Source organism: Giraffa tippelskirchi, chromosome 2 (assembly GCF_054371585.1).
Source record: "Giraffa tippelskirchi isolate mGirTip1 chromosome 2, T2T-mGirTip1v1.2.pri, whole genome shotgun sequence".
Lineage (NCBI taxonomy): Eukaryota > Metazoa > Chordata > Mammalia > Artiodactyla > Giraffidae > Giraffa > Giraffa tippelskirchi.
Window position 1 is genome coordinate 228979625 of NC_137276.1, and position 12834 is coordinate 228992458.

The following is a 12834-nucleotide window of genomic DNA, read 5'->3' on the forward strand; positions in this document are numbered from 1 at the left end:
TCTTCACAATGTAACAACCAGTCCTGAGTCTATTAGGAGGGATACAGTTGGCTAGAGTTCTCTGCATTTCTGTCCAAATTTTTGAGCAAGAAGCTTATTGATTACTGGCCAGTAAGCTGATTGATTGGCATGTGGGCCAGGTGTCCACTTTTGTCCCAGTCACCGATGGCAAATACGGTAACAGGGGAGAGCCAACCCCACGCCTTCAACACAGATTATGAACAGACGTCCTTAGAAAACAGTCCTGGAAGTAGAGCAGACAATCCAAAACACGCCACAAGGTACAAATAAAAATGAATTTGTCAGCATATGTATGTGAACTGAATAATGCTCACAGAATACCTACCAAAGATACAGTAAGAATTTGCCAGATTCTGGTCCTAGGAGACCAGAATGTATAGGAACATTTGTATCCATAACAGAATCATCTTGTCTGCCCTTTTGTAACTGTGAAATGCCCTTCACACACCATCTGCCATCTAAGGCCAACTCTTCTATCAAAAACTGAGGCCAACTGGAAACTGCTTTGTTCCCCAAGGTAGAAATATTGAATCCTGCAGCAATATATCTTCATTCATTCATTCATCCACTCATTTTTTTCATTAACTTAATTATTTCTTGAGTTCCTTATTTGTGCCAAGCTTTGTTCTAGATATTAAGGATACAGTGGTGAACAAAACAAAACCCCTGCCCACACATAGTTTCTGTTCTGTCTGGGAAAGTCCATCAAGAAATGCTAATCACTTAGTGAAGTTAAAGTCACTCAGTCGTGTCCAACTCTTTGCAACCCCATGGACTATATAGTCCATGGAACTCTCCAGGCCAGAATACTGGAATGGGTAGCTGTTCCCTTCTCCAGGGGATTTTCCCAACCCAGGGATCAAGCCCAGGTCTCCTGCCTTGCAGGCAGATTCTTTACCAGCTGAGCTACTAGGGAAGCCCAATCACATAGACATCGGGTCAACTAGGCAGAAAGTTATTAAGACAAATAAAACAAGATAAGAAGCCTGAGATAAGAAGTGACTATATAGACAGGGTTGTCAGGAAAGGTTTTTCTGAAGAAATGATATTTGAGCAAAGGCTTATGGTGCAAGAGTGTGAGCCAGGCAAAGATCCAGCTGAACACGTTACAGGAAGAGGAAACAGTAAGAGCAAAAGCCCTAAGTTGTCATGCTTTGCATCTTAAATGTTACCAAAAGTCAGTGATGAAGAGAAGCAATGGCTGTAAATTAGACTGTAGAGGTACTAGGCTGTAGAGCCCCATTTCATCTTCCACTTCAATATCTGGCTCATATCGTAATTAGGGCCAGCTTCATGGATGTGACCTGTGAAGTCACATAGGGGCCCCTATTCAGGATGGTTCCCCACTTGATTTAATGCTATGTGGTCACTATATTGAAATACATAATTTTTGAACAAGAGGCCCGACATTTTCATTTTGCTCTGGGTTCTGCAAACTATGTAGCCATTTGCCATGGTCTGAATTTTGGTGTCCCCTCAAAATTCATCCGTTGAAATCCTAATGACCAGTGTGATGGCATGAGGAGGTGGAGCCTTTAGGGTCTGCCACCTGGAAGAGATCAAGTCATTTGACCAGACTGGTACCCTGATCTCAGAATTTCAGCCCCTAGAACTGTTGGAAAGGCATTTCTACCCAGTCTGTGTTATTTTGTTATAGGAGCAAGAATAGACACAGATATTAACATATTAATATCCACAGATACCTGACTGTAATTATTTGTAAATGAGTCAGACTCCTGTTTTGTTTTATTTTGTTTTTTTTAATTTTGAGCTCTTGAAAAAGGAGACTGGGTCTCATTTATGTTTACAAATTTTCATTTATAAACATTAATTTTGATTACACAGAAAGTTGAGTACCATTCTCAGCCCAAAGGTGAAGCACTGGAAGAAACACAATTTTTTTCAAATGTTAACATTTAGAATAAACAATATTTTCAAAGAGAGAGCTCACCTTCTACTCAATATGAGAGCAGAAGTGTTTGAAAAATGAACATAGAGCCTCCATTAACACTTTTTATAAAGGTTTAGAAATTTAGAACAGAGCTCAGCCTTTAGGATAATGAAGAATAAGTAATAAGCCTAATCATGAATACAAATAGAATATTTTGGAAGTCACTTTTTAAATTCAAATGTATTTTTCCTCAGAGTTTATCATCATAGTTATTGTACCCACTATCAGTTCAGTTCAGTAGCTTAGTTGTGCCCAACTCTGCGCCCCACCATGGACTGCAGCATGCCAGGCTTCCCTGTCCATCACCAGCTCCTGGAGTTTGCTCAAACTCATGTCCATCGAGTCAGTGATGCCATCCAACCACGCTCTGTCGTCCCCTTCTCCTCCTGCCTTCAATCTTTCCCAGCATCAGAATCTTTTCCAATGAGTCAGTTCTTCCCATCAAGTGGCCAAAGTACTGGAGCTTCAACTTCAGCACCAGTCCTTTCAATGAATATTCAGGACTGATTTCCTTTGGGATTGACTGGTTCGATTTTCTTGCAGCCTAAGGGACTCTCAAGAGTCTTATCCAACACCACAGTTCAAAAGCATCAATTCTTTAGAGCTCAGCTTTCTTTGTGATCTAACTCTCACATCTAGACAAGATTATTGCAAAAGCCACAGCTTTGACTGTATAGACACTTGTCATCAAAGTAATACCTCTGCTTTTTAATGTGCTGTCTAGGTTGGTCATAGCTTTTCTTCCAAGAACAAACATCTTTTAATTTCATGGCTGCAGTCACCATCCACAGTGATTTTGGAGCCCAAGAAAATAAAGTCAGCCACTGTTTCCACTGTTTCCCCATCTATTTGCCATGAAGTGATAGGACCGGGTGTCATGATCTTAGTTTTTTGTATGTAGAGTTTTAAGCCAGCTTTTTCACTCTCTTCTTTCACTTTCATCAAGAGGCTCCTTAGTTCCTCCTCACTTTCTGCCATAAGGGTGTTGTCACTTGTGTATCTGAGGTTAATATTTCTCCCAGCAATCTTGATTCCAACTTGTGATTCATCCAGCCCTGCATTTCACATGACATACTCTGCATAAAAGTTAAATAAGCAGGGTGACAATATACAGCCTTAATGTACTCCTTTCCCAATTTGGAATCAGTTTGTTGTTCCATGTCTGGTTCTAACTGTTGCTTCTTGACCTGCATACAGATTTCTCAGAAGACAGGTAAGGTGGCCTGGTATTCCCATCTCTTGAGGAATTTTCCACAGTTTGTTGTGATCCACACAGTCAAAAGCTTTAGCATAGTCAATGAAGCAGAAGTAGATGTGGATGTTGGCAATTTGATCTCTGGTTCCTCTGCCTTTTCTAAATCCAGCTTGAACATCTGCAAGTTCTCAGTTCACGTACTGTTGAAGCCTATGTAGTCCCCAGTATAGAAATGTTAAATGCTCTCCTTCAGAATTAATTTCACAATAAATTCAAGTATAGCTGGTCTCCACATGAGTCAGATGGACAGGATGGAAACAGGGAAGAGCCTGCATCCTCTTGTCAGCCCATTCGTGCCCATGATATTGATGCTTTCACCCCTGGGCTTCCAATGTTTCCAGAAATAGTACCCAAATGATTCCACAGCTTCCCCCCAAATACATTGAATTCATTTGTCTCAAAGTGAAGATCAATACCAGTGAAAGGTGCTCCACTCAAACTTTCTAACTAAAAAAATATATACAGAAAAAGCCCCTCTCTCCCTCTCTCTATCTCCATCTGTTTGTCCGCCTCTCTGTCTTTTTCTCTCTCTTTTTTCCTCTGGTTATTTGACTTGGTCATGTTCAGCTAACCAGGATTGCTGACTCCCCTTAACACCAAGGAGAAACAGCAGTGCATGAACTCAGGATGGGACCAGGTCCTCCCTTTTGTGTGACTGTACTGATTGCTCAGGAAATACTTCAACAAACTTCTTGCTGCGAAGGGTTTCGTGGCTTGGAGCTTTCTAGTCCTAATTTTTCTTTTCAGTTTCTATTCTCCTGGTGTTTTAAAAGGAATAGAAGTGTTTTAAAAGTAATAGGAAGCCTCCTCAAGCCCTACTTTGCCTCCACCATTCCACCCAAAATAGAAACAGCAAACCTAGAGCGAGCCATAATGTTCCTTTCCTGTGATACAAACAATCTTACAATGTATGTATTCTGCTCAAATTCTAGACGCACATATCCAACCTTCTATTGAGTCTGCCTTTATCAGTTAGCTTTCAGTACCTGAGTCCAGATATTCAGCTCCAGTGAAGTCACTCATTTGTGACTGACTCTTTGTGACCCCATGGACTGCAGCACATCAGGCCTCCCTGTCCATCATCAACTCCTGGAGTTTACTCAAACTCATGTCCATCACGTCAGTGATGTCATCCAACCATCTCATCCTCTGTCGTCCCCTTCTCCCGCCTTTAATCTTTCCCAGCATCAAGGTCTTTTCCAAGGAGTTGCTTCTTCGCATCAGGTGGCCAAAGTATTGGAGTTTCAGCTCCAGCATCAGTCCTGCCAATGAATATTCTGGACTGATCTCCTTTAGGATTGACTGGCTGGATCTCCTTGCACTCCAAGGGACTCTCAAGAGTCTTCTCCAACACTACAGTTCAAAAGCATCAATTCTTCGGTGCTCAGCTTTCTTTATAGTCCAACTCTCACATCCATACATGACCACTGGAAAACCACAGCTTTGACTAGACAGACCTTTGTTGGTAAAATAATGTCTCTGCTTTTTAATATGCTGTCTAGATTGGTCATAGCTTTGCTAACTTTTCCTTTCTCTCTTATGTCTGTTATTGGATTGCATAAACAGCTACTATGTGTTTCTTTTCCTTGGCTTTCTCTCTCTCTTTTTCTTCTTCTTCATCCCTATCTTCCTCCCAACATTCCATTGATGGTCAAGCGGTTGATTCCACCCACATACACCCTTATGAGCATATCATTTTCATTCCCGCTGGCAGGCTATGTGCCCGTCTACTTGACTAATGAAGTAACATGCCAACAGCTAAGCAGCCTGTAGCCTCCTCAATCCCTCCATCCTATATTCTGTTGCCAGGGTTAGGATCTTAAGAAAGGAGTAGTCAGACTTTTCCATGGACTCTTCCTTGCTTCCCATATCTATTGTATACAAAGCAAAATCCCACCTCATTGGCAAGCATTAAAATATCCCTAAATTCTCTCTTACCTCACCTTCCATCCTTGCTTTACATCTTGTAATGGGCTAGATTGTGTCCCCCACAAAATTTCTATTCCCCAGTAACTATAAGTGACCTTATTTGAAAATAGTACCTTTACAGATGTAATCAAGTTAAGAGGAAGTCAGACCTGAGGAGGATGAGCCCTAAACCTGATGACTGGTATCTTTGGAAGAGGAAGATTTGGATAATAGAGGCCTGGAGGAGACCAAGATAAAAGTCATGTGATGACAGAGGCAGAGGTCCAACTGATGCAGCTACAACCAAAGAAGAGGTGGAAAGAGCCCTTCCCCAGGGCTTCCAGAGGAAACACAGCCCCTCTGACTTCTTGTACTCAAGTTTCTAGCCTCAAAACTCAGAGAATTTCTACTGTTCTAAGCCACTCAGTCTGTAGTCATATGTTACAGCAGCTCCGAGACCCTGATACATATCCACACAGCACAATCACTCCCCACCTCTGCCTGACAGTGCTGCCTGACCTTGGAAGTCTGGCCGAGAAACTCCCAGCAAAGTGCCCCCTACCTGGGCAGCCCATGTGTTCCTAGGGTGGCCCTTTACCCTGGAACCTCCAAAAGAGTTCATATTCCCACAGGCACAGACACTGAAATGCATCCTGGAAGCCCAGCCCTGCCCTGTCTCTGGTGTGGAATTTACATGGTTGCAGTGGGAACCTCAAAATTATGGCTAGTTCAGGACAGGACCTGAAGCTCGGGATGTAAGACTCATTGAGCAGTTTTGTTTCTGGGAGCATGATTTGGCTCTGGCTAGGCTGCCTGATGGCTTGGATGGTAAAGAATCTGCCTGCAGTGCAGGAGATTCCCTGGAGAAGGAAATGGCAACCCACTGCAGCATTCTTGCCTGGAGAATTCCATGGACAGAGGAGCCTGGTGGGCTACAGTCCATGGGATCGCAGAGTCGGACATGACTGAGCAACTAACACTTTCACTTTCTTTTAGGCTGCCTATGGGATCATGGATTTCTTCTATCCTGACCGTCTGAGGCCACACGTCTCTCAGGAACTGTCCAGCATACGACAAGCCTGGTTTCGTCTGGCCCTCCCCTGCCCTTGCGAAGTAGGAACAGGCAAGTGTGGGCAAGGGGCTTGCTCCCCAGGAATAAAACAGACTTGGCAAGGGTATGCTGAGGTCACAGGGAGCCTGTGTCAGGATGGTGACAAGCGAGCTAATGACTGCACAGAATAATCAACGCAGATCATCTCCAGTGTCTGGGGAGGGCAGTCTTCAGACTGAAACCTGCTGCCCTGCCCATGGAACAGCACAGCCTCCCTGTGGCCAAGTGCTTGCAAGTCCTCATCCTGCTCCATCAACAGGTGGTTGTTATTGTTCAGTCACTCAGTCATGTCCGACCGACTCTCCAACCCCATGGACTACAGCACCGCAGGCTTGCCTGTCCTTCACCACCTCCCAGAGTTTGCTCAAACTCATGTCCATTAAGTTGGTGATGCCATCCAACCCTCTCATCCTATTGCCCCCTTCTCCTTCTACCATCAATCTTTTCCAGCATCAGGGTCTTTTCCAATGAGTCAACACCTGTGGTCACAGGTAAAAACGACATCAGGGAAAAAGAGAGCTGCTCGATTTTTCAAAGCTCACCCATCCCTAGGCCTTTGTGGGCAAGTTCCATTTGTAACTGGGGACCAAGCTGAAACTAGATTGCTAAACTCCGGCTACAGAGTGAATTGATCGGAATGGCTTGTGGGGTTGTGGGTTCTGTGTTACTTTCCCTTGCAGCTGAAACAGAAAAGTGTCATGAGGTCAAAAAATCCCACAAGCTGTAGATGCAGAGCCTCATTTGCAATTTTAAAGTTTGTAGGAGCCATATGTCATGGGATGAATTGTATCTCCCCCAAATTTATACATTGAAGCCCTAACCCCCGACATCTCTGTATAGGACTGCATTCGGAAAGAAGGCCTGTGAAGAGGTGACCATGCACAAATGAGACTAATTCCTAATCCTGCTTGACTGGCGTCCTCATAGAAAGCAGAAATCTGAGCACGCAGAGACGTCAGGGAGGCGTCAGCACAGAGGAGATACTGTGTGAGGACACAGAGAGAAGGTGGCCGTCGCAAGCCAAGGAGAGGGGCCCCGGAAAGAGTCAAGTCTGCCAACACCTACATCTTGTGAGAAAATAAACTTCTGTTGTTCAAGCCACCTCATCTGTGGTGTTTTGTATGGCAGCCCCTAGCAAGCTAGTACTAATTTTGATACTTGGACATAGGATGCTCCTGTAACAAACAACTTAAAAAGTAAATGTGGCTTTAGGACTGGCTAATGGGGAGAGGTTGCAAGAGTTTCAAGTTGTGGGACTTTCTTGGTGATCGAGTGGTTAAGACTGCTTCCAATGCAGTGGATGTGGGTTCGATCCCTGATCAGGGAACTAAAATCCCACACACTACACTGCGTGGCCAAAAAAAAATACTTTAGAGGTGCACATTAGGAAAAGTGTAGATGGCCTTGAAGAAACTGATAAAGACATTAAAGATGCTTCTGCTGAGGTCTCAGGTGGAAATGAAATGACACGTGTGTTCTTAGGTGTTAGAGGAAAACAATCCTGTTTCAAAGTGCAAAGAACTGGGCTGAATTGTGCTCTAGTGTGGTGAGAGAGGGAAGACCTGTGAGTGATGAACTTCGGTTTTTAACCTAGGAGATTTTTAAGTAATGTATGAAAGATGTGGCCTGGTTTCACTTTCATTGTTGTTATTGTTGTTATGTCGTGTCCAACTCTTTGCAACCCCCATGGACTGCAGCACACCAGGCTTCCCTGTCCTTCACTATATATATGGGCTTCCCCAGTGGCTAAGTGGTAAAGAATCTGCCTACCAAGGCAGGAGACAAGACAACTTCCTGGGTCGGGAAGTTCCCTTGGAAAAGGAAACGACAACCCATTCTAGTATTCTTGCCTGTATAATCCCATGGACAGAAGAGCCTGTGAAAGAAGAGATAAATTGAAGAAGGACTTGTTAAGCAAAACAAAATACAACAACAACAAAAAACCCAGAACTCAAAGATTTGGAAAATCCTCTGCTATTCATATTGCAAAATATGAGAAAGCATGTTCTGGAGAGAATAGCAAGGATGTGTGAGTGGGCAATAAATTGATAAAGAAATGACAGGTGGGCATCACAGATGCAATCAGCCATATCAGCCATCTCCTCGGAAGTCAGGGCTGGCAAATGAGACTATACCAGAAGAAATCCTGCCAACTTGGATCAAAGGGGACAGAGATGGGAGAAAACAAAAGGAGATGTTCGGACCTCTGTGATTTTACAGGAACGACAGAGCTGTCCAGCTGTGAACACATGTTGTTTGTTGCTGTTTAGTTGCTAAGTCGTGTCCAACTCTTTTGTGACCCCACAGACTGTAGCCTTCCAGGCTCCACTGTCCATGGGGTTTCCCAGGCAAGACTACTGGAGTGGGTTGTCATTTCCTACTCCAGGGGAATCTTCTCGACCCAGGGATTGAGATTGTGCTCCTGCATTCCAGGTGGATTCTTTACCACTGACATTATCCTTCCACAAAGGGGAAGATTGATCCCAAAGACAATTTAGAGATTGTCAGGACTGTCACCATCACCACAGAGCCGTGGGGTACAGGCCCCAGAGAGGGAGGCAGCCTTCTCCTCGTTTTGAGAAAGCCAAGCTGCAGCCACTCAGGGTCTCCTCAGAGCAGCCTCTGATACCTTGCCCTCAGACTTCCAGCCTCCGAAACTGTGAGAAAATAAATGGACACTGTTGGTATTTTGTTTGGTTGTGGTATTTTGCTAGGGCGGCCCTGGCAAACTCACGCACCATATTAAAAAAGAAGAAATAGTTGGAATTGATTTTAATGACATCTTGATCCAATAGATCCCCAAAAATATCATCGTAACACGGAAGCTATATAAAAATTATTGATCAGCTATTTCACATTCTTTTGATGGTACAATATCTCCCAAACACTTCATAGCGTATCTCAATTTGAACCCATCACTTTTCATGTTCAGCAACCACAGTGGTCACACACTATTCAGTTGTGTGACCAGTTCAAAAACAAGCCATCACTAATTATGCTTTTTGTACAGATTTCTGGAAAGAAATTTTTTAAAAACATAATTGTTGCCTGTAAGTAGACACCAAGTTTCTTTCTAGACTTCTGCTTTATCCAATGAGGGGAGAAAAAGATAAAGATACTTTATACTAAAGTAAAGAGCTTCTAAAGAGTTACTAAAGATAAAGAGCTTCTACCCAAATATGGAAGCTAGAAAAGAATCAGGGAACTTCTCTGGTGGCCCAATGGCTAAGACTCCATGCTCCTAATGTAGGGGGCCTGGGGTCAATCCCTGGTCAGGGAACTGGGTCTCACATGCTGCAACTAAAGCCTGGCACAGCCAAATAAATTTTTAAAAAAGGAAAAAGTCTTTGTGCTTTAAAAAGAAAGAAAGAAAGAAAACAATCAGAAAAACTGTAAAAAGCAATGATCCAGACAAATTTTGCATCTTAAAGGATGTGTCCAACAAAGACCACTTAAGTTTTGGATGACAGAAACAGAAGTTCTGATGCGTTGAAACTGCCCATAGTGAGTTCCCCAAGAATCCATACTCTTTTGTGGCCCAAATTCCTGCTGTTTCCCCCAGATTGGAATCTTGCTTCCCTCTATTTCCTGGACTTCTTGAATCCATCCACTCCAACTCAGATCTGGTATCCTGTATCCTCAGTCACCCCCACCTCTCCCAGTCTGGTCCACACAGCACACAATCCACAATCTGCAGATGCCCTGCTTTCGACTTTAGGATAAAACTGAGGGTTTTTATTCCATGACGTCCAGGCTCCTGCATGCTCAGTCTCCTACCTGCTGCTCCAGAGTCATTGAGAGTCTCTCATCTTCACCCTCTTGTGGCTTCATGTTTTTGCCACACACACTCCACCCCTCCCACTACTGCGGTTCTCAGCTTAAATGATATCTCCTCCTGGAAGTCTTTCTGGTTTCAGAGCCCTTTGCCACCATCCTACCCAGCAAAAGACCTGTTGTTGTATTGACTACCTCCTACCTCTCAAAATGTTCTTTTTAATTAATAACTATTTTTACAGCAGTTTTGAATTTATAAAGAAAATTGAGCAAAAAGTAGATAGTCCCCATGAACTCCCTCCCCAACCTCAACTTTCTCATATAATTTCCATCTTTTATTAGGTGATATGTTGGTTGTATGGAGAAGGAAATGGCAACCACTATTTTTGCCTGGAGAATCCGATGGACAGAGGAGCCTTGCGGGCCACAGTCCATGGGGTCGCAAGCATCGCACATGACTTAGTAACTAAATTACCACTACCACATGTTGACTGTAATTAAATGATATCACATTATTTTTACCTAAAGTCCATGGTTGGATGGCATCACCAACTCAATGGACATGAGTTTGAGCAAACTCTGGGAGTTGGTGATGGACAGGGAAACCTGGTGTGCTGCAGTTCATGGGGTCACAAAGAGTCAAACACGACTGAGCGACTGAACTGAACTGAATTGAACTGAAAAGTACATAGTTAACATTCAAAGACGCTTGCTCCTTGGAAGAAAAGTTATGACCAACCTAGATAGCATATTAAAAAGCAGAGACATTACTTTGCCAACAAAGGTCTGTCTAGTCAAAGCTGTGGTTTTTCCAGTAGTCATGTATGGATGTGAGAGTTAGACTACAAAGAAAGCTGAGCAGCGAAGAATTGATGCTTTTGAACTGTGGTGTTGGAGAAGACTCTTGAGAGTCCCTTGGACTGCAAGGAGATCCAACCAGTCCATCCTAAAGGAGATCAGTCCGGAATATTCATTGGCAGGACTGATGCTGGAGCTGAAACTCCAATACTTTGGCCACCTCAAGCGAAGAACTAACTCATTGGAAAAGACCCTGATGCTGGGAAAGATTGAGGGCAGGAGGAGAAGGGGATGACAGAGGCTGAGATGGTTGGATGGCATCACTGACTTGATGGATATGAGTATGAGTAAACTCTGGGAGTTGGTGATGGACAGGGAAGCCTGGCATGCTGCAGTCCATGGGGTCACAAAGAGTTGGACACGACTGAGCGACTGAACTGAACTGATTGAACATTCATGTTGATTCTTTGTGTTGTATATTCTATGGGTTTGATAAATGCATGATGTCATGTGTCTCCCATGACAGTATCACACAAAATTAGCTTCACTGCCCTAAAAATCCCATGTTCCATTTACTCACCCTTCCCCACGTCCCCACAAACCCCTGGCAACCACTGATCTTTTTACTGTTTCTTTTCTTTTAAAGTTTTGCCTTTTCCAGGATGTCACAGAGTTGGAATCATACAGTATTAGCCTTTTCAGACTGGCATCTTTCACTTGGTACTACACATTTAGGGTTCACCAGTGGCTCAGTGGTAAAGAATCCACCTGCAATACAGCAGATGAGGGTTTGATCCCTGGGTCAGGAAGATCCCCTGGAGAATGGAATGGCAACCCACTCCAGTATTTTTGCCTGGAGAATCCCATGGACAGAGGAGCCTGCCAGGCTACAGTCCGTGGGGTAGCAGAGTCTGACATGACTGAGCAACTAAGCATGGACCTACCGTGTCTTTTTGCAACTTAAAGCTCATTTCTTTGTATTGCTGAATACTGTTCTATTGTATGACTACAACACAGTTTGCTGATTTATTCACTTACTGAAGGACATGTTTTCAAGTTTTGGTAACTATGAGCAAAGCTGCTATAAATATCTGTGTGAACATAGGTTTTCAGCTCATTTGGGTAAACACCTAAGAATACAGTTCTAGATTCCACAGTCAGGCTATGTCTCACTTTATATGAAGCAGCCAAACTGCAAAACGTTTTTCTGATGGCTATTATCATTTGACTCTTTTTGAATAGTAATGTTTGAGAGTTAATCTAACCCATGCCAGTCTTGTTATAGTCACAAAAATGAAGCTTCAGAGGGGAAGGAGGGACAGCTGGATGACAAAGAAAGAAAGAAACTGCTTAGGAGAGCTTAGCTTGCCTGGTAAGAAAGAGAATTTCCTGTTTTCTAGTGTTACAGACCACATGTTGCTGGTCTCAGTCACCATACACAAACAGCCGCATCTGCCCACACAGCTGGGCAGTCACAAAACACAGCAAGGAGCTTCTGAGCTGCAGAGATGCCTCTAGATAAAACTCCACTCCTCCAGGACCAGAGAGTTACGTGACCTGTGCAGCCTTTTGGGACACAAACTGAGCACCCATTGTAACAGGGAAGAGTTAATGAATTTATGCTGGATCTGCTTCTGTGACTTTAACCCTCATTTTGCCACTTTTGTTATTGTCAGTTCAGTTCAGTTCAGTCACCTAGTCGTGTCCAACTCTTTGCAACCCCATGGACTGCAGCACGCCAGGCTTCCCCATCCATCACCATCTCCCAGAGTTTGCTCAGATTCATGTCCATCAAGTCGGTGATGCCATCCAACCATCTCATCCTCTGTCATCCCCTTCTCCTTCTGCCTTCAATCTTTCCCAGCATCAGGGTCTTTTCCAATGAGTCGGTTCTTCGCTTGAGGTGGCCAGAGTATTGGAGTTTCAGCTTCAGCATCAGTCCTTCCAATGAATATTCAGGACAGATTTGTTATTGTAGGCATATACATAATGGCCTGCCTCAGGGAGATAACCTGA

General features: G+C 43.7%; 1 long non-coding RNA gene across 1 annotated transcript; it reads left to right on the forward strand.

Annotated features, from left to right (window-relative positions):
- The first annotated feature begins 435 nt into the window (after positions 1-435).
- On the forward strand, positions 436-7346 carry LOC145532908 (uncharacterized). Its single transcript, XR_014073703.1, has 3 exons — positions 436-538; positions 6132-6258; positions 7087-7346. It is a non-coding gene; the product is annotated as an uncharacterized LOC145532908 (long non-coding RNA).
- The last annotated feature ends 5488 nt before the right edge of the window (positions 7347-12834 follow it).